Raw genomic sequence first — 14,748 nt, 5'->3', positions numbered from 1 at the left:
CAATTTTTTATAAATCAATTATATCTCAATAAAGTATAAGGACAAAAACATGTCAATTCATGTAGTACAAGTTTAACTAAAAATCAAGGGACTAAGGAACTGAAGGAAGATAACCACAAGAACAAAACAATTATTTCTAAAAAGTGAAAGATTTTTATATACCAACAATTCACTGTGAGCCCTAGAGCATGGTAAAACGTCATGATACAGAACAGCATTTTCAAGGCAGATTCTGGGACACCAGAGCTGCTTCTTGGGTACCATAGGTTCAAAGCTGTTTTATTGTAATAGCAAAATGCTATTTGCCTTTTTTTTATTCTAATTCTCTCAAGAGTATAGAGTTGACTTTTCCACAAGTTACATGATACAAGTTTAAAATAAAATGTATAAAGAGGGGAATCCAGCTGTGTTCTAATTAACCAAACAGCAAGATTTGCAAAATTTTACAATACCACTCTTTCCATTGATTTTTTTTGTGTGTTAAAAGTATATTTTACTAAAAATACTATGTGTGTTAACATGTAATATGTTTAAAAAAATTTTTTTGGGGTGCTGGGGATCGAACCCAGGGCCTTGTGCTTACAAGGAAAGCACTCTACCGACTGAGCTATCTCCCCAGCTCCAGTTTAAAACATTTTAAGTGAATGTAATCTAAATCCTCAGTTTTAATTCCTCACAGGGAAAATATTGAGAGATAAACTTAACATAAATTTAAACTCTTGGGATATTCAGTGTTGGATAAGGGCTATTAATCTACCTTCAAGGACCTCTCCAGCAGGTCCCTTGAGAAGGACAATTGCACTGCTAAGTCATGGCCAACCACCCTGACAGAGGGGTCCCACATTCCATAGGGATGTTCCTCCACATGTCAGATGCAGTTGTGGATGCTTCAGACCATGCCTGGGTCATAAAATGCTCAGCACAGGAATCCAGACTCAAACTTTAGAAACAGGTATACCATCGAACACTGTCACACAAACCAACATATGATTTGCATTGTGTGTATCTTAGATGTTTTCATCTCATTTTTCTACATATGCATTTTTATTGTATTTTGAGTGTTGTTCTACAACAGTTTGGAAAAGTTTAAAAACTGTCCTTCACCATAAAACCATGGAGAAACAGTGAACTACATATGTTTCAATAAGTAGCAATTGGTATGATCCCTAAAGTAAAATGTTACGAGTAGAAATTAATTCTACTTCATTAACAACAATGAAGAAGACTTCCTCTTTATATGAATTATTTCTAATTATCAGTGCAATCATACAATGTGAATTGGCAATGATAAAGAAAACTATGCATACATTTTTTAGTGAAGAACTTTTCCACCACAGAAATAAAAATTTATACTCCATTTGGGTACAATAAATCAAAATGCATTCTGCTGTCATGTATAACTAAATAAAACAAACAATAAAAAGAAAAAATAAATAAATAATGTTTCCACGTGTCTCATAAATGGATTGATTTTAAGAAGTTCACCTTAGCTATGTTCTGGAAATAAAAAATATATATATATAAACATTTACTAAAAATTAAAAAAAATATTCCATCATGGTTCAATAAATCAAAAAGGAAGGGAAGGAGAAGACCAACTAAAGAACCTGGAAAGCAAACCTCCCAGGGTGTTTTACATACAGGAATTAGGTGAAACACTCCACCTCCTTTCTCAAACAGGTCTATTCCTTATTTGGATCAGCAATGGGAAAGGGTAAAAATATAGGGCCCAGAATTTCAGTGTTTTCCTGCTCCCTTCAGGGCCTATTGGTTGGGAAGTTGGGAAGGGATGAAAGTTTACTTTTTCCCTTGGGGCCAATTGTTATTGGGAAAGGATTTATTTGGAGAGGTTTGGCTAATTCGCCTCTCTCCTCCCAAGTCACACTGTCCATTTTCCTGAGGGTTGTCTTGTGGAAATGTTATTTTTTATAACCCTATACTTCCTATCAAAAAAATAATGAGTATTTTCTCTTAAAAGGGTCCATGATTAACAGAAGCCCTGAGGGTAGCCCTTGATTACAAGCCCTGAGGGTAGCTGCTTACAAGTTTCAAGGCCATTGACATATCCCTTAATTTCTCAGCACTTCCATTTCTTCACCAATAATATGTAGGTTACATTTTCTTTAGGCCTTGTGAGAACTGTGGAACACGATGAATGTAAGAGCTCTTTTTTTAAAATGGAAAACTATGTCAATCATTTTGTGAGGTCAAAATGCTGCCACTGATGAGAGTACACTGTGGGTACCAGGCTGACACCTTGAGCTGCTACCCCTATTATTGCTGACATATTCCTGGTTCTGAGTGAGGAAAGAAGCTGAGGGTCATCACAGTCTCTCCTGTCACTAATTCTGGCTTCCTGTGCAGAACATGTGAGGGATAGGGTCATGAATTAGGGTCCAGCAGTGTAGCTGATCTACCTGAATTCAACCTGGGCTTTGCCACTTCTTAGATACAAATGGGATAACTTACACAACCTTTCTCAATATTTCACTTCTATTACAAATATTCCTTTCAGTTGTAACATTTAAAAATGCCCATGTGTTCTGGAAAATGAATTAATTACATGTATTAGATTCTGGCTCTGTTCTTGTTCACAATTATGGTGTGGAGAATGACTTAGTTTCCAGTCACTATTTCAAAACAGTAAGCAGTCTCCCCAAAACAAAAACAGAAAACAAAAGAGTATTCCCTGCTGGACCCTAAAATTATTCTGCCATGGCCTAAGCCACTCTGGTCTGCTGGAGTCCACTCCCTCCTTCACTGCCTGAATATGAGGATGTGGATTCAGATGCACAATTGCTAAGCAGTGATGAGTCACAATATGCCAGGTCAGGAGCCCTGATCTTCTCTTGGCAACCCTAACCAAGTGTCCAAGTGTAAGCAAAAGTCAGTCCTTGTCCCCAATGTCAATTCAATAATGAGTACATGGTTTTGAGATAAGTAAAAAGAAATTTTATTGCTTTGCTAGCAAAGGAGAAGCACAGGGGACTCCTGTCCTAGAGACTGTGATTCTCCCCATCTGAAGGAGAAAGGGGATATTTTTTTTCTTTTTTAATTTGTGGACACAATACAATTTTATTTTTATGTGGTGCTGAGAATTGAATCCAGGACCTCACATATGCCAGGCAATTGCACTGCCAAAGAGCCACATGCAGCCCTGAAAAAGGGTACTTTAAAGGGGCTATTCAAAGGTTACATTTTAGGTGTGCCCTGAAAGTGGGTCCCAGGATGCCCAGATAATGTGTTAACATTCACTTGTTAATTTCAAAGATATTCACTTCCTAGATCCTCTGACAGATATCTTCTTCCTGTGGAGACCAGATAACTGAAGGTAATCTTGTTCCCTGCCCCCAGGATAGGGAGGAAAAAGAGGGAGAACAGGAAAAAGGAAAACATGCCCCTTTTAAAAATAAGTCTCAGAGCTATATTCAACAAGTTAAGTGGACCACTGCTACATTTCCCCACAGTCAATTTCTACATTTTATTTATTATGGAAAAATGTGCAATGACATTTTAAAGATGTTTCCTGCTGAGAGATGGCAAAGTCAAAAGGAAGTGACCTAAAGTTATTGTTTTCTGTCAGGTTTGGTATGGACAGTTAAGGGTTTTTAGCATCCTAGCAGTCCAGAGGTCCATGGTGGTAGTTGGCAGGTGACTGAAAAAAGTACATATAGGGCAAGATTTATGCTAGGAAAATAAACAAGACAGTAATGCATTATTTTTTTGTGTAAATAATTAACACAATAGTAATTAGTGTTTCAGCCAGCTTCTGAAACACAGGAAAACTTGTGTGTCTAGAATCCTTTGTGATACTGTAAGGCCCCCCAAAAAGGAAACCCCAACTCTGTCCCATGGATGGACGGCAACCCCAATCAACTGCAGGAGGCATTACTTGATGCAAACCGCAAGAGGTGTTTATTCCAGAGCGCTGGGACCCAACTCCAGGAGTCGAGTCCCTAGCAGAAAATCTTGTAGGTTTATAAAGGCAGAAACCACACATCGGGAGGGGTCACACATGAAAGGGGGAAAAGGGGGAACAAAGCTGCCAGGAAATTTCAAAGGGGGTCTGGGTTTGCTGACAACATGTTTCACAATGTTTTACAACAGGTGTAGATTCTGGTCAATAGTTTCTGGTAATCCTACTGTTTGAGCACTATCTGGCTATCAGGCTCCATTTACTCTTTTACTCTCTGTTTGGGGCTGTTTCCTGGAACAGATTTAAGGGCTTTGTTCCCATTACTGGGAGGGAAACCTTAGGGAGTTGAGATAAAACAGACAGCTTAAAAAAATGTCCATTCTTTCAATACTTACTAGGCATTTACATATAAAATCCTTTTTTACAGTCTCCAGCTTCACTTACTTTTTGTAGGGTTGTCAGAAGTGTACATTTTAAGTTATATTAAAAAAAAAGTCATTGTTTTTTCTTTTAGTTGTTCCTGTAGGACTGTGTTCAGGCTATACTCTCCTGCCAGGTGTTTAAGATCAAGCTGGTCAAAACTGACCTTGTTCCTATTCTTGAGAACAAGGTGATGAAAAGATAGAAAGAGCACGCACCTGTGAAAATATGAGGCTCTTCCCAAACTGCCCTCAACCCCTCAGCAAAGCTGCAAAGAATTTTTGTCTCTTATCTGATTTGTAAAGGCCAGGTGGCTGACCCAAAAGTAAACTTTGCTGGCACAAAAGCAAACTTAAAAATAATGAAACCCTCCTCTTGGTGGTCAGGGTGACCCAGAACTTAGAGTAACATGCTTTTATACGTTAACGAATTTATATTTTATATGTTAACGAATCAAAAAGAACACTGTAAAACTGCTTGCCTTTCATTATAAAAGCCCTGGTAAACATGGGCTAGGGGCCTCAGTGTCACGGGTTACCGAGTGTGCGGAGGACTAGGCTCGAGATTCCTAATAAAAGATCCTTGTGCTTGCATTGATCGTGGTCTCTGGTGGTCTTTGTGGGGTCTTGAGCCACTGGGCACAATATCTTGGGGGCTCACCCAGGATACCCCAAGCCCACCCAGACACCTGATCATAGAGTCATAGTGACATCATTGGCCAGTGAGTAAGGCATTGCTGCATTTTTTTTCTTGTCTGGATTGCCTGCAGGTTCTGGTTCTGGGCTGGAAAAGTCCTAGCGGAAGGGCTATAGGACCCCAGCAGGGTCTCAGGAGACGTCCCCTCAACCCATCGGGGCAACTCTTTGTCGCATCTGGGCAACTTTTGTGTTGCATCTGGGTGACTCTTTGTCGCAATCGGAAATTTTTGTTTTTGTCAACAAAATACCAACTAGCCAATTTGGTCTAGCCCACTATATGTCTGTCTGTTTGTGAATTGTACCATATGGTCTTTACTCTTGTCTCATATTAAATTCTTCATTGTGTTAGTCTGCTACTATGCTCACTGTTTCTCACTCTTAAATTTCTCATCTCTAATCTGGAGGAAAATGGGTCTATAAATCTCCTAATGGAAAGGAAAAATACTAATCAACGGTCAAATTCATGTCATTTTTTTGGAATTATACAGGGAACAGGCTCAGGTGACTTCTAAGACTTTCCTCCTGAGTCACTTCTCAGAGGTCTGCACTGGAGGATGGAATTCTGGTGTGGACCACCTAAAGGAGAATGGGTTGGCTACACTCTGCTCCACGGAGTAGCCAATCTTCATCAAGATCTACGCTGAGTGAGGTAAGTAAGCTTCTCTCTCCATGCACCCCACATCTGTTTGAGGTGCAGATTTCTGTCTCTTCATTTTTGGAGGGTAAAATGGGCGACACAATACTCCTGCACATTCACTCCCTCCTGGATGCTCCCCTTCCCTTGCTGGTCAGACATAGGAATCCAAACTGTAGGATTAAGACCTGGGACAATTAGTATGGAAATGCCCAGATTCCCTTAGTTCGCATAGTTACCCGTCACTAGTCTGTCCTAAGCACCTCTTTGTTTGTGGGGGGATGGGCTCCCTTTGTCCTCCCTCAGGTCCCCTATTCTTAGGCTTAGGGATACTCATTGCAGACTACTTTACAGTCCTACTCCTTGTTCCTAAGAGATTTGTTTACTCCAATCCCCCTAGGCGGAGAGCTCAGCAACTCCCAGCTTGCAATGCAGGCTTAAGGTGAAACCAAAAGACAAGAAAATGACCCCCAGGCCTTCACTTCAAACATTGTAACTTCTGAGGAGGAGGAGAGAGACACTAATAATAACAAAGGTCTCCTGCCATCTGCCCCTCCCCCTCTGTACTCTTGGAGTACCCATGGCAGTAAGGAGTATAATATAGCAGCTCTATTCCTCAAAAGTAGTGGGAAATAATGTTTCATGATTTTCTGCATTCAAACCTAACCTGATTTCTCAACCAGGAAAAAAAGGGTTAAAAGGTCCTAGGCAACCCCCCCCCCCCTTGCTGAAATCTGCATTGCAATGTAAACTGCAGCAGTCTCAGCGGGATGAGTGGGGGGGGGGACCTGAGACAGAAAAAAAAAAGAAAAAGGTGTCTGTTTTAAACTCTTGGACTGCTACACAGAACTAACTCATTTTCTAGGATTCTTTTGTTTTTCTTTAATGCTGCATTTTTGAGCTCATATTTTGATCCTACATAATGATTTTTTTGATCAGTTCTATTTTTATCCAACTCTAGAGTTATTTTTAAACATCTGTTACTTTGCAATGGAGATAAACTTTACAAGGCCTTTGATTTTGTGTTATTTGTATGTCATGCTGTCTGATGTCATGTTTTGTCTGTATCGAAACTGAGCACTTCTAAAATTAAAATTTAAAAATGGATCCAGATACTTTTAATTCATGTGATTTAAAGGTTCAACTCAAATTGGGTAAACTAATAAAAGTGAAATGTATTTAGAAATAACTTGCAAGTCCCTAGGTGGACAAACTAATGAAATGCTGATGTTAAACAATGTCTAATATCAATTGTCTCTAGGATTTTTCTTCAACAGGAAAGAGATGGCAAAAACTGTTCAGGACACTTGTCTTGTAAGATATAAAGCCATCTTTCTCTCCCGTGATAGGAATTTCCCACCTCCCAATGACCTGTCAATCTGCGTTTCCCCGCCTCTCCGGTTACAGGAATTTCCCGTCGTCCCCACCACCTGTCAATCTGCGTTAGCCCGCCTCTCACGTTACAGGAATTTCTGGCTTATGTTGCTTCCTGCCTCCAGCATTATGTCCCACTATGTCATTGGCCCATCAGTCAGTCTGTAAGAATTCTCCTCCGTGATTGGTTCCTCTCAGCCCGCAAATTTTCTGTGTCTGAGACGAACCATACGCCATCTTCCCTCTTTGCTTTTCCCCCTTTCCCCCTGCATACATAAATTCGTCTGCGCAAATAAATGGTTCCTTGTATGAGACCTGTATCTGTGGAGCGTTTCTGGGAGCTAGTGATGAACCACAACTGCACGCCACTTTTTTCCAAACTAACATCTGGTGCCGTGACGTGGATTGAAAACGAGGTTGCTGCGGTGTCTGATATCTTGTTTTGTTTTTTTTTCAAAATAAGTAAATTAAATTAAGCATGTATGGGACTACTCAAATGTGTTTGTTAGCAACATCTGATTAATTTGCAAAGTTAAAATGCTAACTGTTAAATAACATTAAGTACTCTTAAGTTCTTAATTCCATGGAGTAACATACTTAAACATTATTGGTGTTTTCATAGATTGGTAAATTAAAAAGTGTTTAAAATTGCTTTGTGTCATTACTAAAAACAAGGTTATTAAGAGTTATGTCCTAACACGTAAAACCCCAACCCAGAAGTTAAGCGTTCCATCTGTTTCCTTACCACTTTCCCCTGCTCCCCCTCCAGTTCTGCAAAGCTCCAAGGAGCTCTTAGATTTGGATTTAGAGTTACCATCTCCTGTGTTTCAGTTAGAGTACTATAAACAACAAAGTATTTTATCTTGTTAAAATGGAGTAATTTATCTAAATTCAGAAATTTCATAAGAGTTGCTTCAAAATGTCAACAAAAAGGTGTCAACAGACAGGAAAGAGAAAATAAAAGGCTCTAGAAATGGAACTATATTTAGTGAAGAACAAAATCTTTCTGGATAAGAAAGTGTTTATATGATGACATACATGAGGGTCTAAGTAAGTGCTAAGAAAGTCTGTGTAAGTAAAGGGCAAATGTCAACAAGTTTGCATGTAACTAAGTAGGTTACAAGTATGTGAAACAATCAGTTAAAGCTGTTTAAGGTTTTTCTTAAAGTCAAATACTACTGTACTGATATAAACCAAAGTTTCATTTCTATGTTAAATTGACAAGTATTTCTTAGAGACACTAATTACTCTTAACATTATATCTGTTAAATTTCATTCTTTAGGACAATTAGTCTTGAAAATTGAGGTTTATACAATTATGGTTAAACAACTGTTAAATTATTGTACTATATTAGAGTCTAAATTTTTCTTTCAAAACTAAATTTGGTTAACATAAAGGTATCAAGGTAATTGTGAAATGGTCACTCTTTGTATATTAAATGTGTTCAAATTTCCAGATATTCATCTTTAAAGCAGGAAATTTATCAAGCTCCTATTCTCCAGGATAAACTTATCTGTAATGTCAATTTTAAAAATAAAGTACATTTTTGGGGGATTTATTTCTATCATTTAATGTTCTATTATGGGACCTATGATCAATAAGATATATGTAAAATTGGTTACTTATTTCACTGATAAGTTTAAATGTAAATGTATTTCTAAGAGGTAGTGAGAGCCTGATTTGTTTAAAGGTTCATATAGTAGAAGGTGAAAGCATTTCGCTACGCAAAAGAAAACTTGAAAGCTCTCTCAGCCTTTCTTTGATTGATTCCTGTTTTGAATATAATGTTAGACTGTGTTAACTAATGTTCATATAGACTCAGGAATCAATATATGTAATCTTCTTAAAATGACATTTAAGAAAGAGTGTAATGTGCAATAGCAAAAATGGGACAAAATGACTAAGATTGGGGTCTCTGAACACATGACTATAGCTTGCCTGGTGCCTGGCATTGTTCCTGTATAGGAGCACAAGATGCCTAACTGCTGTGGCAGTACCCTCCCTGGGGAGGCTCTGTACAGGAGTCCTGTCAGCTCTTACATTGATCTCAGGCACACAGCTCTTGGGCAGAAAGAAATTGTTTTGCTAGATAACCAGTGTTTCATCAGCTCCCTTCTCTAGTTCCTGCCCACCTTACAGTAACTTTGGACAGTGGACTTCTTTAAGAGCTACACAGAGTTCCTAACATTGCACTTTGCAGTTGTGGAAAAAAGTTGCATAGATGTTCTACTCTCTGTAACTCTTCTGAAAGCAAAGAATAATGCTTACATGGTCTTTAACCTAATAATAAGACATGTATAAAGATTGCTAACATAACTCTTTAGATCTGCATCTCCATCAGAGAACAGAGCTCCATCTGATCTCAGCTTAATCTTCAAAATCTGTGTTTATAAACCTTCATTTTCTAATACTCCTTTGCCCCTCACTGAACTTGAAAATTTGGTCATGCTGGTCATGGCAAAAGGAGAAAAAATTAACTTCAGGATTAGAACATTTTACTTAAGATTTGTGAAGAGCCCTGCCTTACCTGAGATAAGGCTCTGCCTCACCCTGCTGCATGTTAGAGTGACTCCAAAATAAGCCAGACTACAGCTTATTTAAAGTTATAGTCAAAAGATTGGTTTTTGTTGTAAAATTACTATGATCTCAAATAGGGGATATAATGTGGTTCTCAGTCAAAATTCAAGATAGCTATTATACAAGCTGAATATATAGTTTTACTCTTGCTAATTTCATTTTGTAAAACTGTTACCTGTTAATGTTTTGCAGAAGTAGCTGTTTCAAGAACACACAACCTAGGTAACTTGTGGTAATAAGTCATCACCTATAGAAGAGATAGTGGTAACTTCCAGCACTAATACAGGCTCCAGTTAGATAAAAGGTAAATAACTGTAAAGTTATGGACATTGAAGTTAAAGCCCAGTACTCTTACTTTATGACTGGTGAGATTGGCTTTGCTGGATGATTGAAGATCAAACTTAGAGATTGGAATTAAAAAAAGAGGGCAAGACAGACCAGTATTTGGGTCTTTTGCCCTCAGTCAGCCTGAACCCATGAACAAGAGAACTTCTCTAAGGAGCATTTCAACTCTGGGTCACACAACCTCCTGATCAAGGAGATTGTTGAGACTAGAGGATGAAAAATCACTCATTGCATCTGCTGCAAAGGAGGGTCATGGAAAAAGGGAGACATTCCTTGATGCTTCCAAAGGAAGCCAACTCATCAAGGAGAGCCTGCCTAACCAAAGGCACTCGTGGGGCTAAGAAGCCACTCTTAAGTTCTCTATCAGTGACCCCTGTGGGAACTCAGTTGACTCTTTAACAAGACAGGAACCAGGTCAGTTTGACCAGCTTGATCTTAGACACCCAGCAAAACAGTTAAAACCAAACTATAGCAATTCTTGGGCATTTAAAAGAAACAATAATTAAATATAACTTAAGATGTACACTTGTATTAGCACACTAGAATAACGACTGGAAGCTACAAGTGAAAAAAAGATTCTTAGGCAAATGTGCCTGATAACTATCAAGAGAAACTGTCAGAGTCAGAAGACTTTAGTCAATTTAAGGCCTACAGTCACAGGTAGGCTTAATCTATGTTTGCTAGTATGATTATCTAGCCCTAAGTAACAGAAATATAGAGATCTCTACTAAACACAGGCTATACCAATAAAGGGATATTTTACAAAAATCAGATGACATTAAGTAGCTTAACTATTTTCTGGGGATATCAATGACATTAAGACTTAAATATTGTGTTAACACTCCTGATAACCTGGACAATGTTAAAATCTCCAAATAAAGGCCTTGTCCTCTCCAGCCTTTGCTACGCCTTGTTATGGCAACAACTTCTCAGTTCTTCCGCCCCCTGGTGAGAAATTATTAACTTCTGTCATCTTTATGATATTCATTGGCATGTTCCAGATGCTGCAACATTTACTTTGTACTAATCTCATTTCAGTATTCATGTCTTTTTATTCTTCTCTCATAGAAGCACCCACCCCAGATTACTTTACAACCTTCTCTTCCCCAGACAGACTGCTACCTTGGACTCCTCGATTGACCCGATTTTTAAAAAAGGGAACTCTAAACTGCTTGCCCCATGCTGTCCCCTTTCAGCTTTGAAGCAGCCAGAATGATCGGCGCCCCTTTCTTTTCCTTACAGCAGTTAGGAGTTCCTAAAGCTAAAGTGGGGGGTTGATGAAGACAGAACTAAGAACAGGTAGTTAGTGTAGAAATAGGGGATCGGATCAATTCAAGGAAATGAAGGCCATGAAAGCCATCTGCCTCTGGAAGTTGGAGACTGCCCCTGGGAAAATAAAATGTTAAGGATCTCCAAAGCTCATTGATTACCAAATTTACCTGACTTTAAAGACTGTAAACAAGGAGGTCTATGTGAAACCCTGGGAGAAGAATGTGGTTTTATGCTAATCATTCTGGAGTAGTGAGGGAATCTATGGCAAATGTCAGAGAAGGACTAGCAAACAGAAAGAACGGGAAGCTAGTCAGAGCTGGTTTGAATTCTTGTTCAATTTTTCCCCTTGGTTAACTACTCTGGTGTCCACTATAGTGGAACCCCTATTATTGTTGCTACTAGCTTTAACTATAGGACCTTGTATAATCAATAAGTTAATTGCTTTTGTTAAAGATAGAATAAATACAGTACAGCTAATGGTGCTAAGGGCCCAATATCAGCCTGTGAAGCAGCAAGGGTTAAAACTATAGAGACCCAAGATTGGCTTTCTAAATGTTCTTGAAAAGGGCGGAATGAAAAGATAAAAAGAGCCCACACATGTGTAAATATGAGGCTCTTCCCAAACTGCCTTCAACCCCTCAGAAAAGTCACAAAGAATTTTCATCTCTTATCTGTAAAGGTCAGGTGGCTGACCCAATAGCAAACTTTGCTGGCACAAAAGCAAACTTAAAAATATCGATCACCCTCCTCTCGGTGGTCAGGGTGACCAGAACTTAGAGTAACATGCTTTGTATACAATTTTATATGTTAACCAATCAAAAAGAACATTGTAAACCTACTTGCCTTTCAGTATAAAAACCCTGCTAATCATGGGCTCAGGGCCTCTTAGCGTCACCAGTTACTGAGTGCATGGAGGACCAGCCTCGAGCTTGCTAATAAAAGACTCTTTGTGCTTGCATTGATCGTGGTCTCTCGTGGTGTTTGTGGGGTCTCAAGCCACTGGCACAACAGTGACATCTATGCAGCCATGTTGTATGAACAAGCCATTTCAGGAACTGGTCTGTAAAACTTCCCCCCAGGGAAGGGCACACTGTTACTGCCCTCAAGAGCCAATACAGGACAAACAGGACTTAATGGGCTCCCAGGATTTATCTAGGCTGTTAAGAGAGAAATGGCCACCTGCCCAGAAACCTTATCTATCAAGGACAGGGGAGGGGGCCTAGCCCTGACTCATCTCCTGCATAGTTCACCCCCTTCCTCCTCCCTTCTTCCAGGACCATTCAGTTTTGGCGGGACCCAAAGAAATTCAAATAAATTGGCAGGAACCAACCAAAAGAGAACAAATGTTTAGCTGTTCCAATGTTCACAAATAATATACAGGTCTTTGTATGTGAATGATTGGAAATTTCTTAATTAGAGTGCTTTCTCATCCCTTGGGGCTGCTCCCCACTCGGCCATGGTAGTGGTCTGAGAGGCTGGTTGGGGTCCAGACTCAAGCTTGCAATAAAACCTCATTGTGTGATTTGCATTGCCGTGTTTGCACTTTGACTTTCTGGGGATCAGTCGATATTGAACTCCAATAGTTTAAAATTATCACTTTATATAACTTGAGTTTGGAGAACACCAGCTTGGTAAAGTGCTCTTTCAAGTTTTATATTTTAAAACTTGTATTAGAAGAACATGAGTATACTTAATATACAAAGAATAGTTAGCATCACTTATATTAACCAGGTTTAATTTTCATAATAAAATTCAGAATCCACTGATATTACAGGCTTGCAGAGCTTAGAAGTACTAACAAAAAATCAAAGACAGACTGAAATCTCTTATATATTGATGGAACAGTGTTCATAATCAGAATTAGACTCAGTTAAAGAAGACAGATATGTCAGTTTTTTAAATGGCAATGTTGCCCTTGTATGCCAGATGTAATGTATAAAAGATAGCACTTTTTGGTTAAAACTATAAGAACTTTTTTAAAAAAAATTTTTACAGAACATTTAGATAAGGCTTGGACAAACATTAATTTAGTCACATATATTTAGGTTATTCATAAAAATCAAGACTGGTCAAGATCTTAAGTCATCTTTGAAGGGTTATGGAAAATAATATTCCTAAAAGGCATCTCCCCAAGGAAAACTGTGGCTTGGAAGGAGGGAGGGGAAATTGGCCAAAAATTAAGCCTCTCCCAGTGGACCCTTCTCTAAAATTAGCAAGGGGCCCTGAACTTAGACCTTCCCCCATTTCAAATTAACCCTAAATGGAGGCACAGCAAATACTAAAACTCTAGGAAAAAATGGATCCCAGAATAAGAACTTGAATTTTTTACAACCACCCCCCTATTAAAGTTTTAATCTGTACAACTAGTCCCTGATGGTCAAAACTGCACATACACAGCTTCCAATGATTACATCATTGTACCCTATATAACCAAAATCCCCTCTGTAACTAAGGGTCATTTTCCCCAACCATAAAATGGGCCCCAACATTGTCCAAGTTTGCAAACAAATGAAGGCTTTTCTGAATCCTTTGAAGTCTGCCTCTAATTCTTTTGCACTTAAAATCTTTTTCTCTAACAAAGAAATAGCCTAAAAGCAATGAACATCACATTTTAATATTTTATAGCTCTCATGTCTTGCACAAATTGATACTCATTAGTGTGAGATTTTTTAACAGGAACATGAGGCAGAATAGGATATCTGGCAAAGCTGACTCATTGTGAAGCCAGAATTAAGGACAGGTAGTGTAGAAATAGGGGATCAGGTCAAATAGAGGAAATGAAGCCATGAAGTCATCTGCCTCTGGAAGTTGGAGACTGCCCCTGGAAGAATGGAATGTCAAGAATCTCCAGAGTCCATTGATTACCAAATTTACCTGCCTTTATCAAGGACTGCAAGCAAGGAGCTGCTAATTAATTCCTCCTGGGCCCTTATCTGCCTGAATCACCTTGGCCCTCTCCCTGCCCATGGCTTTTCACTTAATGCAAAACCAGCCCTAGTCACATAGGCAGGAAGAAGACATAAGGGGGGAGAGAACTGGAAAACAAAAGAGATTTTAACCTATAAAAGATGTAGGGTGTGCTCACTTCTTGGGACTTTAGAACATCAGCCATGCCCCCCTTCTTCCTCCTGGGAGAAGTCTGTATTATTACCTTTAAATAAAACCTGCTTAATATGCTTGCCTGGGTGTGCTTCTCTAGTGTTCAAACTTCAACATTAAAAGGAGCAGAACTCGTCACTGTTAAACGGTGGTAACAATTGTACAATTTGAACAAGTTTCCAGAAGAGAATGAATACCTCTTTCTTAAGTGGTTATCATTATTTTTCCTTGGGGCAAGTTATTTTCTACTAAAACAAATATTTGTTAGTATAGCATTGATCATGTTTTTCAGGGTCCCGTTGGCCTAAAAGTCTTACTCCCTTTTACTAGATCTTCTGCCGAGCAGGTTCTGTTTTGTTTTCTGGAAGGCACTTCCAAATGAAGTTGTTAATTTTGGGTTGAGTTTTTTATC

At 38.8% G+C, this 14,748-nt stretch overlaps 1 long non-coding RNA gene across 1 annotated transcript in view; it reads left to right on the top strand.

Moving 5' to 3' along the window:
- LOC306646633 overlaps window positions 1–14,103 on the top strand; it is a 39,215-nt gene extending 25,112 nt beyond the window's left edge. Inside the window, exon 3 of the long non-coding RNA XR_013759904.1 lies at window positions 13,978–14,103. This is a non-coding gene — a long non-coding RNA (uncharacterized lncRNA). The remainder of the gene's footprint in view (window positions 1–13,977) is intronic.
- Window positions 14,104–14,748: the final 645 nt, after the last annotated feature.

This window comes from Sciurus vulgaris (genome assembly GCF_902686455.1).
Source record: "Sciurus vulgaris genome assembly, chromosome: 16".
NCBI classification, from domain to species: domain Eukaryota; kingdom Metazoa; phylum Chordata; class Mammalia; order Rodentia; family Sciuridae; genus Sciurus; species Sciurus vulgaris.
This window is presented reverse-complemented; position numbering and strand designations above follow the sequence as displayed.